This window comes from Aythya marila, assembly GCF_965140915.1.
Source record: "Aythya marila genome assembly, chromosome: 11".
Classification (NCBI taxonomy): domain Eukaryota; kingdom Metazoa; phylum Chordata; class Aves; order Anseriformes; family Anatidae; genus Aythya; species Aythya marila.
This window is the reverse complement of record NC_139052.1, coordinates 9,904,864-9,920,713: the sequence shown is the minus strand read 5'-3', so window position 1 is coordinate 9,920,713 and position 15,850 is coordinate 9,904,864. Positions and strand designations below refer to the sequence as shown.

General features: G+C 41.1%; 1 protein-coding gene across 6 annotated transcripts in view; it reads left to right on the top strand.

Annotated features, from left to right (window-relative positions):
• NEO1 (neogenin 1) overlaps window positions 1-15,850 on the top strand; it is a 188,483-nt gene that overhangs the window by 98,715 nt on the left and 73,918 nt on the right. The gene's annotated exons all lie outside the window — the stretch shown is intronic.

Genomic DNA, 15,850 nt, shown 5'->3' with positions numbered 1-15,850 from the left:
CGCTGCACAGCTTTTGGGAAAGACATGAGCACAGAAATACAGAAGTGGCTGTGCTAGACCAAGTGACAGGCTCTTGTATTTGGTGTCTTGTTCCCACCGGTGTCCACAAGCAGATGGCTGAGAGAATTTATGTGAAGGGTAGAAGTACATGTTGCTTCCCTTGAGTATACAGTCTCACTCATCACTGGGGATGAGACTGATCTGGGATCTCAGACTGGGGATTTTCTGAGCCACAAGTGGTTTCTCCATTATTTAGCAATCCTCAGTAGATTTCTTTCCTATTAATCACTCTGTCCCCCAAACCCATTTAAACATCTTATATCCACAGCATCTCATGACACTGTGAGGACCAGCACCATCTTGTTTTTTTTGCACCAGTCATTGTTAATGTAGATTTATTTAGTAATTTTCTTAGCTTGCCTGGGAAAAGGTTGAAGGAATTTGTTCTTATTCCCCCCACCAGCCCATGCATGAATTTGTAGGCCTTTGTTGTATCCCTTTAGTTGTTTCCTTCAGACTGCAGTCCTAGATGTTTACTTGTTCCTTTATATGGAAGCTATTATTGAGGTGGATTGTAATTAAGGTTATTTTGGGGATTTGTAAATTAGAAGAGACTTTGATGTGAAGATAGGCCCACATGCATTGATCTGGAAATGAAGTGATTGGATAACTCTTAATTGATGTGTAGAGCAAGCCTGCAGAATTTGTGTCTTTGCAAGCTAAAAAAGGGAAAGCACAAACGCACCAGCTCTTCTTTGGTCTCGATCAGAAAAAAAAATCTTTCCTAGTGGGTGATTGCTGGGGAAATGCCTAGTTCGCAGTAGTGTGCTGTCGGAAGTTCGCATTACACTTCTGTAGAGATGAGAGGGACCTGCCAAAGCAGTGGATTTTTACCATTTTTACCAATTATTTTTACCATTTGCAGACCTAGTTTGTTTGTTTTTTTTTTTCCCCCAAGTGAACTGCACCAGTCTGTATTCAGTAAGTAAACAGTTTAATCTTGGATATTATCTTGAAATCATGCTCCTCCTGCCAGCTTCTGAGTCTCCTGCACACAAACTTACTGCCCCATTGTGGAGGCTCCACAGGCAAATATTCAAAAATAAGGAACTTCAAGGCTAGGATTGTTAGCTGTCTTTAATCTGTCATCTCCTCCTTCCCACTTGTTATGGGAGGAAGTTATGAAAATCTTGAACTAAGTGTTCTTGTACTGTTTCTTGACAGGATCTTACCGCTTTGTGCAGCGCATAAACTTCATAGTACTAATTTACTGAGAAAATATTCAATATTTGATTTTTCTTCTTATTTGGGGGATAGTACCATGATTTATTTATTGTGCTCAGCTCAAATCCATATTTATTTCTGGTTTGGTATTCAGCACCATGGAATCTGAATCATTCATAACCACTAATGAATGTATTTTTGCACTCTGCTGAAATGAAGTGGTACGGAATCCATTTTAAAAATTGACTGAGACATAGAAAAATTAAGATGAAATGTATCCAGCTGTTTCAATGCCCAGTTTGAGATGCTTAAACATTGATTTTTCAGAATATGCATCCCTTAATACATCCCTTTAGAGCTGTGATTGGCGGCACGAGCTCAAGACTGGTCAGCAGCTTCCTTCCATCTCTGTCTGGCGGAGACCCAAGTGACAGGGCTGTCACCTGTCAGAAACTGGATTTGCTTGATCTCTGCCACTTAGGCAGGGAGGATAACCAAGGACACCCGTCTTCTGTGTGCCAAGCAGTGGGGGGCTCTTTGGGTTAGGGGAGCAGGTGGAAATGGGAGACTTAAGTCCATTTTCTGAGGATACCTGAGGAGGAGACTGGCCTTGTTGGGCACCTCTCACCAAATTTCTCCCAGTGTTGCTCTGATGTCCCAGCCTGTCCCCGAGCCGTCTCACCTGCCACATTCATCACTGCCATTCTCCAGTCCCCTCCTCTCTCCTGGCATCCCCCTTCTGTCATGCATCTCTGACGAAAACAAAACAAAAAATAAATAAATAAATCCATTTTTTCCTTCACTGATCAAACTGATCTGAACCCTTGTAGACTTAAAATTTGAGGTTTTGAAAAATGCAATTCAAGGAAGAAAATGCCTGAGGAACTTTTGCCAGGTTCACGTCTTGGCAAGTCATAAAGTTGTTATTACCAAGGCACTCGGTTGTCATTCAGTGTAGGTGGAGGCACCAGCCGTGCCTGTAACAGTAATTCAGAAAACAGCCAGACCTTTGTTCTGCATCTGGTAGAAAAGCTGTCACAGAATGGCATGATGGTGGCATTGTAGTGTTTACCACTGCGTTAATTGTGGTAATCATCTTTAAAAAGTCCCTGCTACAGTAATAAATGAGTAGGGATAAATAGCGTGATAGAGCAAACACTTCACTGAAGACCAAAACCTTTGGGTCAGCAAGTTTGAACTAGTGTGTCGTGACACATCTGCTTTAAACAATTGCTTTAAACTTACCTTACAGGTAGGAAAATATCCCTGTATCTGGAACAAGTGTTCATAAATGCCAGAAGTAATGTTTTTTTCATTTGCCACGGAGATCGAAGCAGTGCTGCAAATCCTTTCATTAAATAGTCTGAATGGGGGATGCGCGTTTGTGGCTTCTAGATGGAGGTGTTTTAGCAAGCTGGGGTGAAATCCGAGCAGAATCATCATCTCCTGTGGTTCTCCTCAGCTTGGCTTATGGGAGCTGGGGTGGTAGAAACCTGGAAGTAGAAACTCTGAAGGTTCAGTGGTTCAGCTTTATGCTGGAAATTGGGAACCGAGGGCCCAGAGGCCGCAGGCCTTCATCTTGCAGAGGGCTGTGCCTGCTGCCTCTTTGCCGTGTGTTCTATGCGTAGAGAATTAGGGCTGTAGAATTCAATAAAATTTTCATTGCCTTTGGTACTGCTGTAAGAAATTTAAATTTTGATGAGCATTCTTGTTGTTCAGATGTTTCCATGGTACTTGGAGTAGATTCAGGGTCAAACAAGCTTGATGTCTGCTACAAGGACTGGAGAAGGAAGGCTTAGTTAGACAAAGAAATAATGAACATAGTAACTTTTTTTTGCATTCCTGGTGATTAAATCAATTATTCTTAAAAAATAAAAAAAATAAAATCCTGGAAATTACCTTAGGTGTGCTTTGAATGATAATCTATAATAGCTGCTGCTAAGCACTTTGGAGGTGTTGTACTCTAATTTTTTGCAATAGACAAGCTTTTACAATATGATCTGCGTATCTTAATGCAGAAATGTCACCTCTTCTGTTTGTCCTGAGCTCTTCCTTAATTGTAAAGTTCACCACTGATAACAGCATGCTAATTCCAGAGTGTGTGTTCAGAAGTTTTTTCAGCGTGTCCATACACAAAGGCTGGGTTCAATGCTAACAAAAGGAAATAAATGTTTGGTATTTAAAATTAAATATTGGGTTTTACTACACGGACAGGAGGAGAGATGAGAAGTGCAGATGGTATTGAGGCAGCATCTACTGAACGTAACAAAATCCTCACGTAAAAGGGAACATAATTCAGATAAGCTTAAGGGGGAAATGTGTGTGCGGGGAGTCTAAATCAAAAAAAACACCTAAAGAAAAATCATCAGTGTCAGACTGAAACAGGAGGCACAGACTTGGAAGCAAGCTTTCCCTTGGAAGAAAGGACACCGAACAACGTGCCATTGCTTGTCTGGATTCAGTAAGGGCTTAGCTGTGGGGGAGAGCTGCCTGCTGCCCCCCTCCTGCCCCTGACAGCTGGGGGCTGGCATTGCCCTGTGGGGTCTTCTAGGCAGGACCCATCCAACAGGGGCCACCTTCTGTCTCTCCTGCTGCTTCTGCTGCAGTGATCGTCTCATGCTGCTCCGTGACCTACGCCGGGGTTTACTGTACTTCATTCCTGCTTGCTGTGTCCTCCTGGCTGTGGTTCATCGCACTCAGCCTCTGCCCAGCTCTTGTGCAGGGCCAAGCTCTGCTAGTCCTGTGTCCTTCCCCTGTGTGGTCCTGCTGACACCTCCCAAGTACAGGTTTTGTCACATGTTCACTTGTATTTCACAGACTGAGGCTACTGCTTCTAACAGCTGCTGTAATGGGACATTCCTAGGCACTGACCCTTTCCAGAAGTGTCCTCACACAGGGCAGCCTCCGTGTTTTTAGGGTTTTAGTCTCCATGGGCTTGCCAATAGTATTGGCCTCCATTTTTTTTTTTTTAAGGGAAATTTACAGAATAGAGAAAATTCATGCAAAACAAAAACCACCTCTACTATTACTTATCCTTTTGGCTAATATTTACAAATTTTACATGTAATTTTCTTTCACATTCATCTGCACTACCTTGCAAACAGGCTGCCAGGCAGCACAGCCTGCCCATACCCTGGTTTTCTGCTGTTCCAAAGGAAACCTTTGCTAGCTGTGCTGCTTTCCCAGTTTCATTCCTTCACTTGTTTGTATACAGCTTGACCAACTGTGGTGACCAATGATGGAGCCATGTGCTCCCAGGGCCCCAGCTGGGCATCTCAGGTGGGATGGGGCTCCTTGGGGGTGGTTTCTTTCCATATGAACAAGGTGCATCATGCATCATACTGCTCCTAGGACAAGGCAGCACACTTAAATGCATGCACATGAGCTGTCCCCAAAGCTATCAGAACCTGTCTGGGACCTCAGGAGCTATCTGAGGCTGGTCTGTGTTCTTCACCTGTTTGTGTCACGGGGGAGGCGGGGGAGTCACATCACACACCATGGCACTGCAAAACTCAGTTTCTTAAGTGAGTCAAGTGGGGGATGAGGGAAGAATTTCACCTGCGCTTTTCATGCATGTCTCATCAACTCCAAACACCAATCTAGTATGGTTGAGCATGGCAAGAAGCAACATGGGAGCAGCGTTCACCAAGAGGAAGCGTTCTGTGCTGGAGCTTGATTTGGAAACTCAGGAGTAGGTTTTGTTCTTGATTCCAAGCAGTGCATGTGACTTGATTCAAAAGTTTACTGTCTATTTTCCTGTAACTGTGTTCATAACGGACTTTATTATGTTTACAGGACCAACAGAAACCATAAGTCCTCTAAAGGAGCACTGAATTGTAAAAATAAAATAAACTGAAAGATGGGGGGGGGGGGGCGATAAGTGCGGTAAGAGGAAGCTGACTGAAAACAAGATCCAAAGGCACAGTCAAAAAGGTGAAGCTTGGAAAGCGGCGTGGCAGTCATTTAAGGAGCTGTGCAAGGCTCACAGTGAATGCCTGACACCTGTCAGAAATGATACTGGAAAGACAAAAACCAAAAAAACCACTGACCCTGAAATCTGTTAACAGCATGGTAAAGAAAAACATTTTTCTCACATCTACATGCAAGTAAAATAATACAAAGCTTTTGAGGAGCCATTTGTTAATAACACAGAAATCTCTCATACCTTATTGCGAAGCCTGTCAGAGATGGGAAGTCTGCCAGAGAAGGCGCAGGGTCAGCAGATGACTGAACATGAAGGGAAAGGGGTGAGAAGATGGCCTGAAGCGAAGTGAGTTCTTGAATTCTTCGTGGAGTTGGAAGCTGCTTCTTTTTTTTTTTTTTTTTTTCCTCCCTTTTAGAACGAGTGTGCTTGTTGGAGGACCTACCTGCAACTGCCGAGCTAGCGAAATATTTTTCAAAGCAAATCCACAAAGTGAACAGTAGCAAATCATCCGGACCAGATGGCATTCACTCCACATTTCTCAAGGAGTTTAAGTGTGAAATCCTGAGTGTGGTGTGTAACCTATCACTTAAGTTGGCTAGGCAGTCTGAAAAAATCAGACTAAAGATATTTGGTCAACATGACATCAGTTTTTTAAGAGTCTGTTGGGGGATCTCTGGGAAACTGTGGCCAAGGTAATCTGGCATCTAGACTGGTTAAATTGATGGAAATAGAAAAAATATATATTGTTTTTAGACACATTGAGTACAGTATAGTGGAACTGTGTATGTTTTGGGGAGAAAAGCCTCACCTGACTGCTGAGATCTGCTGAGAAGTTGGGGATATTCAGGCTGGTGGATGTGTGCTCCTCCATTTGCAATTCTTTTGCCAGTCTTGCTGAGAGTCTCAGACAATGGTGCTGTGTAGGAAGAGGGAATGACCTCGTGTAGATGAAAGAAAATCAGTAAGGATGTTGAACAGACAGAAAATCCGAGTGGGACTGGGGGCTTCTGTTCACCAGCGGGGCTGGGTTTGCACTGTTCAGCATTTTTGTAAGCGATCTGGAAAAGAGGACTGTAAGGTGACAAACGCTGCTGGCTCTGAGCGGACTGGGGTTGTAGGAATGAGTGCTGGCTGTGGGGTCAGCTGTAGAAATGCCTTGTTGTGCAAGAAACAATGAAGCAGTAAAACAGCAGGTGAAGTTCAGTGTGCTATAAAGCAGCACGTTCGGTTAAATGCGGTTCAAACTCTGCTTGTATGGCAGTGGTCTCTGACCTGCCTGGTTTTGCACAGGCATCAAATATTGAGGTTGTAATATGTAGGTCTTTAGAAAAGGTAGGCTTTTAAAAAACAAATTAAATGTTCGGACTTACTAGGAAAGGAATAGGCATCTAAATAGAAGAATCCTTGTGGCACTGACTAAATCTGTGATGGTCTTATATATATTGAATGCTGCAAGCAGCTCTGGTTCCCGTGCTGCTCGAATGTAGTAAAGCTGTTAGATGCGGTAAAGCTGAAGAAGGTATGGGGAATGTAACAAGGATGATCAAAGACACATGCAATGTCAAAAACTGTTCTTTTCCGTAAAATCCTGAGTGCCGTGGGGAAAGCAAATAGGGAATGAATGCTTGGTTCCCTTTGGTTGCCTGAACCACGAGACATCACACGGCTGATTAACTCAAAGACATGCAAAAAACTATGAATTTTCCTAGGGAGCGTCGATGAAGTTTGCAACTTGATGCTGTGAGCACTGGGGCTGCTGAAAACTTACCTGGGTCCAGAAAGTGACAAGGGCAGGCAAGGGACCAGCAAATAAAAAGGTTTCTCTTCTTTCTCAGGAACTCCCTCATCCAGGGATTGCTAGACACTGGGAGAATGAATGGAGATGTATTTATTGCTTTTATGCTTTCACTCCTCTCACAATTCTCTCCTTGATGCCTGCAGTTGGCTGCCGCTTGGCGCTGTGCAACCTTCGCTGTGTTTCTTTGTTGCTGGATATGTCCTGCTGATAAGCAACCTTTGTTCGCAGGTTATCAGGGTAGGGTGACTTTGAAAGCCCTGCGAAGCAGATGCTCCATCTGCAGATACTGCTTAGATAAGGGAGTTGTATTTTTTAAACACTTCCTGCTCTTGCTGAACAGATCAGCTGACAATTACAGCCAATTTTTATGCTTATCTTTGTATAGATAGGATTAAGAGAGGTGTGGATGATGTTGCAATCTTGCCACAGCTTTAATGCCAGCATGCAATTAGGGTACTGAATTGGTCTGCAACTGCTAAGGCACCCTACAAGTCAAAACCATAATAAAACTACTGTTAGTGTATAGGGCATGCTCAGAGCACTCACCGTATGTTTCTGCACCTGGAAAACTTCCCAGACAATTCTATTTGCGGGTATGTATATACATAACCTCTAATTGTCTGCTCTCCAAATTCATGTGCTGAGCTAACGTCTCACAGCCTTTAATGATAGTTCCTCTGCAGTCCTGTATATGCACAAGTTCAGAACAGTTATATATAAAGATAGTTTTTGATTTTACTAAAGCTCATACTGAGAAGAACCCCTTTCCATATCAGATTGGAGACTGAACAATTAATTGTTTTGAGTTTTATCATTTTTAGAGTAGGGCAAGAACGTAGGGAGAATGACACACACATCTGATTTTTCCTTTTTTTTTTTTTTTTTTTCAGGGAGTATTTATGTATTAAGCTCTCTTACCTATTTGAGGTCTCCGATTTTATTACTGCTTAATCTTGCCTTTGCTCAAATAACCAAAACCAGGGCTTCCATTTTTCTTTTAGAGCCAATTTTCTGAGTCATTGATCATTTGCAGAGCTTTCTTGTAAATCAGAGTCTGTGTTTTCATTGAAACGTGGTGCTCGAATAGCATCGCTGGCTGAAGATTACTGGGTGTTGGATGAAAAAGGAATCTCAGGAGGTGTAAGCAGCAGCTTCTTGTATGATTACTTTTTTTCACACCAGTAGGATACTGGGAGTCGTGTTCAGGTCATGGTCATATTTATGATCTCTGGCAAAATCCTTATTTCTAAGACCTTTTCCTGCCATTGCTATCATGTCCTATTCCGTAAATGTCCAGTTTAATATGTCTCCCTGAAGAAGAAATACATATTTATCGAGTTTTATCCTGATATTGTTATTTTCCTTTTCTAGTTGATTAGGATAATTTTTCATTATAATCTGTACTCTTCACCCTCATCTGATTTCTTGGTGGTTGTATTATTGTGTGTTTTCTGCTTCCAAAATATTTACGTAGGGACTGGCCTCTGAAGGGTATTTCATAAGTTAATGATTTCTGAAGAAAAGCTCTTCACTTTAAATGTAAAATATTTGTTTTCAAATCAATTCGAATGCAGTCAGGCCACCCCCTGCCATCCCCCAGCCACAGAAATCCAGGTCGTGGATGCTTCGGTGGTTGTGGTTGAAGCCATAAAGCACCAGCCCCTTCTGCATGAGCAAGAGCTTAGAACATATTGAGGGCTCAGCCTTGCCATTTCAGCTGGTGAGCAGAATCTCACCAGTTTAGGGTAGCTTCCCAGAGACTGCACTTAGAGAAAAATGCTGCCTCTTTCTCTGCTTCATCTGTTAAAGAAGCAGCAGAGAACTCACACTGGTAAGCATCCCACAGACAGCGAACTGTTGATCTACTGGTACGTTAGCTTTAATTGTCTAAAATGTAATAAAACCATCAGTGGTTTACTTGTTAAAAGCAGACGCGTGAAGTCATTATCTTACAAGGTAAGAAGTAATACTGTGTCACTGCATCAGAAACTTTCATCCTCTGACTGCAGTTCCTGTGCATAAACTGGAACTTTGGGTTTTGTGCAATAGAAATGCTGCGCATGTACTAGTTTACATTTTTATAATCTTTTTTTTGTCTTGGTACACTGATTTTTTTTTTATATTCATTTGACAGTTTTCTGTTCTGTGGCTATTTCTCTAAAAAGTTTCATTTTGTCAGCTTTTGTCTGCTGTGCAAATTTCCAACTGCATATTAAGTGTGTTTTAAGGACGTGTCAGCCCTGCTCAGAGGTTGGGAAGACTTCTGACTTTCCTGAGGCATTGTTTTGGTTTTAAATCCTTTTTTTCTTTTTTTTTTTTTTTTCTTTTTTTTTTTTTTTTTAAATAAAGTACTTATCTGTATACCTTTGTTGTTCTTAAGAAAGAAGATTATAATTCCCTAGTTCTCTTTAAAGTGTAATTTCCTTTCCTTCTGTGATATACATGAAGGAAACCAACTAATTTGTACAACTAGAAGATACAATTAAAAGCTAATTGAAACTTCTCCTCTGTATTGGTAATAATGGCAGGAGCTGGAGGATGTCATGTTGTTTTGGGGTAGAATCAAAATTTTGGAAAAAGACATATTTAGAAGGCCAATAGGCTTCCGAAGCGATTACACTTTGATACCACAAAGCAGAAGATGTATTCATAGACTTAGGTGAATATAAGACATAGCTGAGTGGACTGCTCTCTCCTTAATGGTTTAATGATATAATTTATCCTTAATTTCTTTAATTTCATTGTTTGCATTGTGGTACTTAAATAGTTTGCTTTTGTTTGTAACATAATGGCTCTGCTCCGTGGGTGCTCCTAAGCACTGCGCTAATGCAAATAACGTAAAACCTTCTCATCTAAGTCTGTGTCATGGCAACTGGCTGATAGAAATTAGTTGGTTTCAGCTAACTGACCAAGGAAATTGCTATTAGTTTAAATAAAATGCACTCTGTATGTAACTCAGACATTTCTCTGTGGTTAGCACTGAAAAGCTGAGCTATCCCAGGCAGTGAAATGGGTCCTGTAGTCTGAGCTAGAGGTGGACCTGTCCTCTAAAGCAGCCTCTGCTTGGGGAATTTAAAACAAAAAAAAAGTTCAAAGATTTTGAAATCCTGTACAATGTCTCATTAAAACAGAAGGCTGCTGTCTGTGGAAGCATGAGCTGCTTTGCCATTTGGCAGGTAGATTTGGAGAAAATGTTCTGTACTGCAGTGATACAGTGAGCATGTTAATATTGATTCAAGGCGTGATTGAATGGATTAACAGTGTGATCATCACGCTCCAGAGTTATACCCTACTCATAAACAAACTTTCGGTTGTTAAAATTAAGTTTAACGTTGTAAGGATCCTAAAGAAGGATTTGTAACATAGCCTTATAGAGTATTTGTCCTCACAGGATCAGAAGGTAAAACTCCTCTGGGCTTATCATTTGAAATGCTGATTGAAAAGCTGTTTATAAAAATAATAAAAATGCCCAGTTTATGTAATAATGGTAATCCTGGTTGCTTACTGAAATATAAGATTGGGTTTCTACTCACAGTGTAGTTACGAAATGGAAGTATTAGCTATAAAATAGAAGTCCTTTGAGCAAGAATGCTTAAGGAGTGGTTAATCAGAGATGTGCTACAAGAAATTATCTAGTCTGCTCAGGGTTTTATATATCAATATCGGGAGTACGCAGGAATTTGTGGGTTTGGAAGATGCTTTTGTATTTGAACGATTGGCATTGATTGATAAGGGAAATCCTCGGGTCATCCAGAGAAGTGTGTACAGAGAGTGAAGGTTCTGCGAGGAGACATTGACAAGAATTCAGATTTAATGGTGTGATTTCAGGGAACACACTTGTAATTTTTGTGGAATGAGAGCATTTGGAAGTGGCTGAGGAAGCGGAAATGGCTACTTCAGCCTGGTCCTTGACCACTCTGTTTGGAAACGCAGCTGTTGCATTTCAGCCCCTCGGCAGCCAGCCGTAGCGTGTTGAAGCAGGGAGGTGACAGAGGACTGGAGGAGACAGCAAAATGCTGTGACAGATACCTCTTGCAGTTGATCATGTGTAAGTTGTTTTTTGTCTGATGCTATGCTTTGCCCAACAGCTGTGCTAATGCTTTTTTAAAAAGAAAGCAAGTCTTCCTAAAGTATGGCTTGCAATCTGTGTTTCTGTTGTGTCAAAATGAGACTATTCTTACACACTTTGAGTAAGACTTTTACACCTATTCAGAAGGGAGATAATGGCACAGCTGCAGCTGCCTGTTCTTTGAGGAGTACTGGATATATAATGCCTAGTTCAGCTTTGGATTTTTTTTAAGGAGATTGTACATTCAGGTGATTTTTTTTTAATTTTTTTTTTTTTTTTTTTTTTTTTTTACTATGAAGACCTAAATGACCTGCTTGCTTGCACTCCTGCCTCTGCAAGGTTTTCTTTGTTTCCTGATAGTCAGACTTGAGAAACACTATTTTGCCATCTTCCTTTTCTTTCTGGGGAGCAATGTGGAGGGGATTCAGCTTTGGCAAAAGAGGAAGGCATGCAAAAATTTGATATTAACTAGAATAGCAGCATTTTGGTCTGAATATTTTAGGACAAGGTTCACTGTGCTTGTAACTAAGCAAACAGAAAGTTCTGCTTTTTTAATTGTGCAGAACTTGAATTTTTCCTTTTCTTGTTTAGTTACAGCTTTCACATTTATAGTTTCATGTTTGAAATGAGATTGCGAAACCAGGAACCTTTGTTCTTCCATCCGTGATTGTAAAACTGAAAGGAAAGCTCTTCAAGAGCTGGAGAGGACTGAATGTAATTAATTTCTCTCTCATTTGAAGCAGTACAGATGGCTGAATTGAAAATAGATTCTTTTGGCTACGGCCCTGAAGGCCACCAAATTGTTCTCTTTCGGTCTTAATGAGAGAGAACAGGCAAGAGCTGCTGACCACTGAAAAGACATTTGAAGAAGCAGTCTTCTGTAAGGCTCAGAATAAATGATGCTGCTTTAATGTTCTTCACATAGTTATTCAAAGGTTCTTAATACTTTGCCATTTAAAAATTAACCTGTAGACAATGTGGATCCTAAGCCAGCGTTTTTCTTTGTTGGCCCCTGCTGGCACACAAGCACGAATCAGGTGAGCATCAGTCCTGTACATTGCCTTTCGCTGCTCCTGGTTTTCTGCTCCTTCTGGTCACCTGCATTTGCAAAATGGCATCTGTGCCCACCAGCAATTCCCGTCTCCACTTCGACTAACGTACTTCCTTAGCTCTTCTCATCATTTTACACCCGTGGGCTTAAAAAAGCGTATTATTTTTAGAGTATTTCACTTTACAGGGATCCAGCTAAAAGTTTAAGTCACCTGCTGATGTAGATTGCCTTCCTTCTTTTCTCTGCTCACCGTTGGGATCAAAATGCTTTGTCTTTTGTATCTGCAGATGGGTGGAAGATGCTGTTGTGTAAAGACTCTCTTAGGGTGCTACAGTGCATGTGAAATTCTGTGCAAGCATCTTGCAGTTGCAATAGTTGTTTGCATGCTGCCATTCGGAGGGATAGAAGAGTAGGGTGAGCTGCCAAGTTTTCTTTGAAGTTTAATTGTCTGTTTGGTAACGGAACACATAATCCTCCATTACAAATCTTATTTTATATGGTAATTGGCTCATTTGCTCTCTGGTTATCAATTTAACTTCTCTACCACAAACATCTGCACTTACGTTGTGTTAATCGGTGCAAATGCTAAACATTGACATAGTTAAACTATAAAAGTGTGTTTCAAAAGCATTTTTAATTCATTAACTGGAAAGTAAAGGATAATAAAGTGAGCACTTCTCATATTACTTTCCCTTTGTAAATAGTGTGGCATTTCCTCCAAAAGCCAGAAAAGCAAAGTCACTTTGAAAAATGAAGTGTTTCAAATTGTTAATCTCCTAAGTGAAAAATAGTTGAGAGCAGGTAATAGGATATCTAGTTCAACTTTCATTTTCGTGACAAATCTTATAATTCAATATTAATGCCTGCTAGTGGATGGTGCCCTGAGTTCAAGCAATGCCAGTCGCTACAGATTTTGAGGGGGCTCCAAAGATCTTCATTACAAGGGAAACACCAGTGATGAGAACAGGAACAGACAATTTCCATAGACTGAGGACGCACTCTAGCAAAGGCTATCTTGAACCCAGAGCAGTTATTTGTTTATATTAAGTGCCACTCGTTATTTTATTGACCCTCTGGTGTATATCCCTACATGTGAGTTGGACTCAATGATCCTTGTGGGTCCCTTCTGACTCCGGATATCCTATGCTTCTGTGATCCCACAGTTATCTTGGAGTTTCATGGCATAGCTGCTAGGTACAGCGAATTGCTTGTCTTCTGACATCAGCAGATACATTTTTTTATACAAGTTTTATGCTTTTAGCAGTGAATGTTGCTTGCTTGTGTTTATTAGGATTCTTGCCATAAGTTTAATAGCTAAGGAATTAATGCCACCCTGTAGAGAACGGTAAGAAAATAAGGGTACTTCACCTTCATAGAAAAGCAACTTCCTGTGTTTCCAGTTTTTATGCTCCCTTTTTACAACCACATGGGTGCTTCAACATTTGGTGTGTATGTGTCTGTATCTGTGTGCAGAGGAGAGATTGAAAGAAAGTGATAAAGCAGCCTGGGACAAAATTACTCATTAGTTAAAAATGATTAAAGATGACAGAGCCGCGGACTCGGAGATCAGCATGTTGCGTCTAGGAAAGGGCAAATACAATAGCATTATGAATTGGGCAAGATGTTTGCTGTAGCGATAACACTGTATTTATGCTGTTTTTTCAAGTCAGTGGCGAGACACATCTGAAACGGCATGCAAGTAATTGAAGCTCTACAGACTGCAAAGATGAATTCAAAGTAGAGCAAATACAGAGGGTCACTGGGGATGGTGTGGTGGCTTGTCATGCCAGAACAACCTGAGCAAACACGGCTTGTTGAGCGGCCAAAACAGAGGCTGGGATATGGGAAGGGAGTAGAGGAAAAGCACAGCTCATTCGGAATAGAAATGCCAAGGGATAAACACCCGGGAGGAATGCAAAGTTACAATAAAATAATAGGTTACTGCAATTTGGTCAGGAATAAATTCAGATGACAGTTTCCAAATGTAACTTCAGAGGACTGAAGTTACAGTTGCAACAGCCATCTGATGCAGATACTAAGTCCAAAAGAACTTAAATCATTTTCATTTGGAGTTCATGGAGGTTTTGGTAAATTTAAGAAAATGATTATACAAAATGGATCGTGGAAGTCATAGGCAGCAACTGGACTCAGCCCCATACAGATCTTTAACCCTATGTGAAGGAGGTCAAGCTGTAAATGTGTGTGAGCATCTTTTTGTAGTTTCTGGTGTAGGTTTACGTATGTCTGAGAGTTAAGTCATCTTCCTACTCTATAAGTAAATAGTTTCATATTTTTATGTTCTCTTATTTCTGGTCTGAAACTTGAGAGATCAGAAGAGAGATCAGTTTGTGGAGAGCAGCTTGTCTCCAGCTATCTGTGTGTTGTTTTTTTTTTAAATTAAATCCACCTGCAAACCTGTACATGAAGGAAAATGGATCATATCACAGAAAAAAGTATAACATAATCTAGCATTCCTTATTCCCTAGCATGAAATAAATCCCATTGATGAGTGAAGCATGTAAAATGTTTGCCTAAACTCTGTAGCCCAGCCATATTGACTTTCTTTGATAAATACTAAAGGGCAAAAGGCTGCTTTTGACTTTCCGGGAACTTGAACAATCAGACTTGCCACCAGAAGTAAGCAAATTGCCCTTATGTCAGCGAGATTAATAAAAACAAATAGGTGAATGTGCTTCATAATTGATGAGACTCAAATTCTGTGTGCCTGCATAGGGCTCTTCTGCCAGTGAGCTGCAGAGGCTTGGAGTCCTCTCCTGCTCCTGGATGCTTCCTGGGGCCCCAGTGGTGCTCACAAAGTTTTGGATGCGTGGGGCTTGCATGGCCAAAGAATTCTCTATCGTTGAGTTCTTCTGGATTTTAAACTTCCTTATTTTAACTAACCTTACTCTGAACATAAAAGACCTTTCAAAAAGTGGTCAAGACCCAGAGATGACAACTTAGCTATGTGCTTTATGTTCTTTCAGGAAGAACCTTTGTGCATTACTGAGCTCTGAAATACACATCTTGGGGCACCCCTGCCTGGAGCACGTTACTGATGTGGTACAAAGCTGTGTCTGCAGTTCTGTAGCTAGTGCTTCTTGCAAGGGGGTGTTTATTTTTAACTTTGGAGGTCTAATTCCTTTAAGATGCCCGAAGATACGAACAGGCATATAAGAGACAAGGATCTATACCTTGCAGCGAAATGTGGCTGTGCCTACACAAGGCAGAGAAGAAAGCCTTCAGATAAATGCAGCGCTCTCTGTTTGATGTACTGAGTTTCTCCACAGAAACACAAGGGAATGGGTACCCCAGGAAAGTTTCATCTTAGTTTTGCATCCGTTGACTTCAGAAAGTCTTTTGAATGTAATTTGACCTTTCTGCTACCTTTCGACTTAAATATTAAGTACAAAGAACTCTCTGAAAACCCTCTGTTGTATCAACTGCAGAGGTTTGGCTGAATAATAAGACGTTGCTGATCATGATGTGCTTGGTGTGATGGAGCCCGACTGCAGTGCCACTGCTCTTTGTTCTGGGGACCTCCAAGGGGGTGCTTGTCGTGCACCTCACGTGTAAATTGCAAGAAAGTTTTACGCAGCAATTTTAATCAAAGCCCATTTTAAAAAAAATTTCAAATCTAACTACAGTCTTCCCACTTCATAAAGTAACAAGCTTTGCTGAAGGAAAGGGTGAAGGCTTTTCGGTAACCTGGGTTTTGTCTTGCTGGGAGCTTAGCCTGCAAGATTCTTTATTTGTGAAAGGTGCATTGAAATGTTGCACAATTAA